Genomic DNA, 6,539 nt, shown 5'->3' on the forward strand with positions numbered 1-6,539 from the left:
TCCTCCTTGCATGCTACTGTCGGTGATCGTGCGGTTCCTCAGAGTTCTCCCCATCCCTGACGTACTAGCCATCGGACACAGTATGTTGTAAGTCCGAGAGTCGTTCCTACCTACGTCAGCAGAAACAGACAACACCTTACTTTGACCTGTTTTTGAAAAGTTTCTCTAGTACGTACGGTTTTAAAGGAAAAAGGTGACTGACACCAAAACTAAGTTTCAAAAGTACGATTCCCTCTACTCTATCATGCTAACCTCGCCAGTTTGCCCTGTTTTGACTCTAAGTGTTTCTTTTAGACGGGTATCATGCTACGTCGCTTTCAAGGTTGCACGACGTCGCTTTCAGTACCACGACTCTGCATTAACTACAATTTGTCCTACGTTTCCTAGACTCCAAATCATTAACTCCTAGTTCTTTGCGAGTAAAAGATCCAAATTCGTACTTTTTATGAGGTCAGCACACCACATTGAAATTTGGATCAAAACTTATGAACTTCCTTGGAACTACACAGGGATGTTTTCTCTGAATTCCTTGGGTTCCTTCGCCGGCGACTGATAATCTCGCCGTGCTATTGTTTTGGCAATTTCACAAGCCAACATGGAACCTCGAGCAACTTCAACCACACATCGAAGATGTTATTTGGGAGTTTTAGAGGTATTCCGTTGTTGAACTCGTATGACGAAAACTAAGATTGAAATATGGAGATAAGTGCGAAAACTAATACGAAAACGAAGATTGAAACATGAAAACAGACTCGCCTCCGAGCATGGCTAGTCGATCTGTTATCAGGATCCTTCCCTGGCCTCGAACAAACGCTAACAGCGTTATTTGGGAGCTCTTGAAGGATTCCTTATCAACCCGACTGCTCAGAATTGACCCAACTGAAAATACTTTCTAACGACATGACTTCAACAATGAAAACTCAACCATATCAACAAACTTCAAAACTAAACAAACATAAACAGACCTCACCAAACAGAGTTCATCCCATAGCATCAACTAACACACAAGGTGTTCTTAGGAGCTTTTGGATCGTCTCTGTTGGCACACACAACCATGGTATCCGGAGAACTTAGACGTTCCCCTTAATCGGCACCAGAATGTAGCGGCATAAAACCACACACTACATCCAATGGTATAGAAGATGAATTAAAACTAAGTAAAGATGTTCAATAAACATAGACACAAAGATATACGTGGTTCGGTATGATTACCTACGTCCACGGGGTGAAAGGATGAATGTTATTATTTTTTTCTTTGATTACAAGGTGTTCTCTCCTTCTCAAATGGTGTAACTCTCAAAATCTCAAATGTAGTGTCTTGTTTCTCTCTCTTTCAACCTGTCCCTCTCTCTCTCGACCAGCCCTTGTATTCATAGGCCAAGGTCGACATACAACAGAATTACAATGTTGGTCACATTACATCAGTTTAGATGTTCCTATCGGGCCTGTGTTGGCGCTCGCCCATCTTTCTAGTATGGCCGATAGAGTCTTGGTCTTTGATAGTTCTTCACCCGAGGCCGAGTCCTGATTGTCTGGTTGACACGATGTCGCCCTTCTTTCTTATCGTCCCATTGTTTGACCAGCTCCCTTTGTCTGACCGAGTGCTTTCTGATCGTCCGTCCGACTTGTCAGAGGATAAGGGGCACGTCCCATCCGGCAACGATACGGCCGTCACGTCCGACCCACGTGACACCTCGCTCTTTGCGCTATTTGGTTCTATCCTGTGCTTCGCCGCTCTTTTCTCTTCGGTGTATCATAGCTTAAGATCTTGCCACCTAACCCTATGGATTATCTACACCTACAGGGACAGAGAGTCGTTGGCTTTTATTGGTGGTTGGTGGTGGTGATAGAAGCCACTGGTTTACTGGTAGTTGGTGGTGGTGATAGAAACAGTGGCGTTAATGGTGGTGATAGTTGGTATTGGTAAATGGTGTTGGCCGTATAGTTTTGTAGTCAAACTTGACAAGAAAAATGTTACTTAATTATTGTCGCTTGTGTGCCGTTACAGGGCGAGTATGCTCTTGTATATAATATGCAGATATTAAGAGCTTCACCTGGGAGTTATTATTAATTAGATTTTCTTGTGCAATATAAGCATCCCAGGGTCAAGAACGAGTATGTATGATTTTGCCATGGTATCAACCCGACATTGGATCAGTGAAAGTATACATGTAGCTAATTGAGAGCTTTCCCGTTCACGCTTAAATCTTTTTCTAGTTATCAACCGAACATCGCATGAGTGCGAGAAATAGCTCTTTCGCACAGTTTCCCCGGTGATAGGCAAAAGATGGCACTGTACGTAGTCTGTAGACGCATTATTAATCAAAAAAGCAGGCCGACATTGAGTATAATTAGCAAGTATGCAGCAGGCCAGATTGCTCATTTCAGTAGTTTGCTTCTTCTAATTAATCAAGTGATACCCATGAATAAATGTTCCACCGCTGACGTTTGCAAGCTATAAATGCAACTGTGGGGCCATGAATGTGTTTCACAATTTTGTTCTAACTTTTTATTTACAGCATAGGGTCTACTTTATAGTAATATAGAGGCTTGGAGCCTTGGACAACAGTTGACCCTTAAGAGAGGCTTACTATAGCCATCCCTGCTTGGTATACTGCAAATTAGGTGCTTGGTGGCACATTTTTGGAACTGCAAAAGCGTCCATAAATTTACAGCATAAATCAACTGTGGCCCTACAAAGAGGCTCAATTTTGATGTGATGATTCTAGATTGTTTTATTTACCTTCGGGTGGGTTGGGTCTCGGCGGGCTGGCAGTCGGTGTAAAAACTTCGCCGCATATATGGAGAGACCTATCATTAGGCGATACTATCTCGACACGATACTTGCTACTGGAAAAGAGCTTTGGATTTGGATTGGATTCTAGATTGTTAATGTCACGGATGAACGGGCCTTACTAATTATCCACCAACTGTTGAGATCAAGGCTTGAAAGAAAAAGTCACCGGTGAAAGCGTTGACCGTTATAACATGTTTAAAGATGTTACCACATTTAGGCTATAAAACACGTTATTTATTTAGTTTTATGAGAAAAATTAGATTTTATGCCCGTGCTACACACCGGGCGGACCCGAAAGCATCCACCATCATTTTTTTTTCTTCTTTTAACCATAGTTTTGATTTACTGTAATTGGCTTCGCTTCGCCCCGTCGTGCATTTTTTATTTGGTGTCGCATGGTTTCTCCACGCCCCATTACAATGCATTTTTGATTTGGTGTGGCTCGGTTTCGCCTCGCCCTGTCCCGGTGCATGCTTAGGTTATTTGGTGTGGCTCGGCTTAACCCCGTCCAAATGCATTCTTAGGATTTTTGATTTGGTGTGGCAAGGCGAAAATGCATGCTTAGGATTTCTAATTTGGTGTGGCTCGGCTTCGCCTCGCCGCGTCTCCATGCATTTTTGATTTGATGTCGCGTGGCTTCGCCTTGCCCCTTCGTGATGTATTTTTTTCGTGATGTATTTTTTGATTTGGTGTAGAGAACCTCTCTATCCCAATCCTCCGAGTATATATACTTGAGAAGTATATGAGCTTTCTTAACTTCAAAATGTTTTTTCTTTCCATATCGTGTAAGAATCCCGTTGCTCTCTTTTTGAAAATAGATATCAAGTCATTGACTTTCCCTTTAAGTGCCATCGGCATGTCCTAAAATAATTGGTTAGCCTAAATTTTCCTAATCTACCTCATTACAGCTTTAAACATATAACTGAACCTAAACAGGTTCCTTACCTACAGTGCCTTGATAAAGGTACCCTTAAACGTAGGTACCACCATCATAGATCATTAAAGAGAAACGTTAACAATTATGAAAATTTTGAAAATTGAGTAACACAACCATATATGGATCACATTTATACAGATAACTGACAAAGATATGAACATTAAATAGAGCAGAATACATGAAATTGATCAAAGCAATGCAGCCCCATTGTGCCTAACACCATTTTCTTAATTCCCTTTATAAATCCGACACAAATTAATGCAAAATCTTTACCATAAGAAACCAAAAAAAAAAATGTTAAGCCACCACATAGGCTACCACCAGCATCAACCTCGACCACACTCACCACCACACATTCACCAACAGCACCACCAAACACGTTACACTCACGGCCACCACGACTCACCAACTTACACTCATCAACACCACTTAGTTTTACATTAAGAGATCACATTTCCAAACCCTTACTACTTAAAACAATGCTTAAATATCTTACTAATAAGTAAGCCAAAATTAAGAAGCATACATATACACCAAGTAATAATCTACTGGCTCTCCAACATCGAATCTATGACCCCTTCATCTTGCATCAACCCTGAAACAATTAAGAATGCTCAATTCAAACTCTGTAAAACAGAACAATATGGTTGGTTAAGAAAGAATCTGAAGGAAATATCGATCCTTTGGGATATAGAAGTTCATTTTTTTTTTCTTTTTTCTTTTTTTTTTTTGGTTCCATAGCAGATCTATATATGTACACGCACTATACTATAAGGATTGAAATTATAAGTGGAACTGGCAAAGCAGAAAAAATTGTTACCACAATAAGCACGTCTGCTGATTGAATTTTTATGTGGGCGGCATATTGGTCCTATAAAAGCCTATGAAAAATCGATTAACCAACATTCAAGAATTTATATTACGGTAATACATAATTACCTGCAAATAACCATGTACTTACATTAATTCTTTTCAAGCTAATGATGGTTTAGTTGGAATGGTTTGGTTGGAATTCAGATATGAAACTGCAACACCAGCTGGTGCCTCGAGGATGATGACATTTGCGTCTGTATTCACACAGAAAAATTAGTTCAGTATTGTCAACTGTTGTGAAAAGGTTAGAGGTAATTAAACATTATTCAAATAAACAAAGATGGAACTCAAATCATTCTTAACACCCGTATCTCTGCATCATTCTTAACACACTTAACAAAAGTATAAGCATCGCTACATGATAGGCAAAGGAAATTGAAGTAGTCGATAAACATCATTCTTAACACACTTGATGAATATAGTGATAACTCAAGTACCACATGATAAGCTACATATTCCTTATGGTAAGAGTTCCAATCTCATATCCATGTTAATTCTAGCAAAATACAGTAACAGTAAGAGTAAATATAAAAGAGCAAAACGGTGGAGTTAATACTTACAGTTTATTGCTCAAACTTGCACGTGGTGTTACACTTGAAAAGACACGGTGGGCATTCTTCGCAGGAAGAAAATGTTGTTTTTCGACCAACTGTGTGAAACGCTCAAGACAAATGGAACAACCCTCCAAAGCAAATTTCCAAATCAGGTTCTTAGCAACGATCCCATGCAACCCGTCAATCTGCAATCAATTATTATTAGTCGTATTGCCTAATAATAACTGGCATGATATTTCTTAGTATCGTTCCACTACTTCCTCAAATCCATGACAGGGTTTCTTATTTTTGTAGGAGCTAAAATAAAATAAAATAAATACTTTCACTAAATATGCAAAATAACAACATACCAAATGTAATTGCTTGAGAATCTTTGCTGTAGCTGACCATGTGTACATCCCGTATAAACCTAATCCTAACTGTATCTATATGTAGAGAGAAGCATATGATGAACGAAAATCATAAAAACAAAATCTATTATAAACTCAACATCAGTAAAAGATAACAAAATCATAGAAAGCTTACCCTTATGATTAATAAGGTTGAAAGTGAGAGAGACCCTAATCAGTGTTCAATCTAATTAAACACATGAAAACCCCAATTGATGCAGAAGAGATTGAGAAAAAGATGCAACGGATTCCTGGATTTTCTTCCATTATCGCTTTTCTGAGTTCTAGGAGAGGAAATAAGATGATTTTGAAGAAAGCTCACTTTCGCAAACACAGACGGAGTTCTATAGGGGCAAGGATATGATACCTGAAGTTGAATAGATTAGGATGAGATGTATATGATGACATTTGCGTGGAGACGGAGTTGTATTAGGGTTTCTCACTGTATCTCTTTTGGTTTCATTAAAAAAAGCTTTTCCTGTTTTCACTTGAGCAAACACAGACGGAGTTCTATAGGGGCAGGGATATGATACCTGAAGTTAAATAGATTAGGATGAGATGTATATGATGGAGAAGAAGGTGGAGACGGAGGTGTATTAGGGTTTCTCACTGTATCTCTTTTGGTTTCGAGGGTGTTAGTCCTTAAGGGAGTTGGGGGAGTCGGATGTAGTTGTGTTTTTTCCCTAGTCGTGAGGGAGTTTGAGGGAGTCTCTTAAAATCCCCGTTAGTCGTGAGGAAGTTTAGAAGAGTCTTCCCAACTCCCTAGAAAACCCTGTTAGTCGTGGGGGAGTTTGAAAGAAACTCTTAAACTTTATGGAGAGAGATTTATCGTATAAGGGGTTATAGTAAAGATTTTGAGTAAGATTATAGTTCTTTTGTTTAATATTCAAGGTGGAATTAATATATTTTACTATGGTTTTTGTTGTGTTTAAGTTGTTCTGGTCTTTTTTTCCCCTAAAACTTTGTTGCATATGGCTTTCCAAATGTGT

At 39.3% G+C, this 6,539-nt stretch overlaps 1 long non-coding RNA gene across 1 annotated transcript; it reads right to left on the reverse strand.

Annotated features, from left to right (window-relative positions):
- Window positions 1-3,918: 3,918 nt before the first annotated feature.
- LOC113308016 lies at window positions 3,919-6,203 on the reverse strand. Its single transcript, XR_003339443.1, has 6 exons — window positions 5,687-6,203; window positions 5,512-5,586; window positions 5,168-5,346; window positions 4,696-4,801; window positions 4,555-4,615; window positions 3,919-4,329 (listed from the first exon to the last, which is right to left on the reverse strand). It is a non-coding gene; the product is annotated as an uncharacterized LOC113308016 (long non-coding RNA).
- Window positions 6,204-6,539: the final 336 nt, after the last annotated feature.

This window comes from Papaver somniferum, chromosome 1 (genome assembly GCF_003573695.1).
Source record: "Papaver somniferum cultivar HN1 chromosome 1, ASM357369v1, whole genome shotgun sequence".
Taxonomy (NCBI): domain Eukaryota; kingdom Viridiplantae; phylum Streptophyta; class Magnoliopsida; order Ranunculales; family Papaveraceae; genus Papaver; species Papaver somniferum.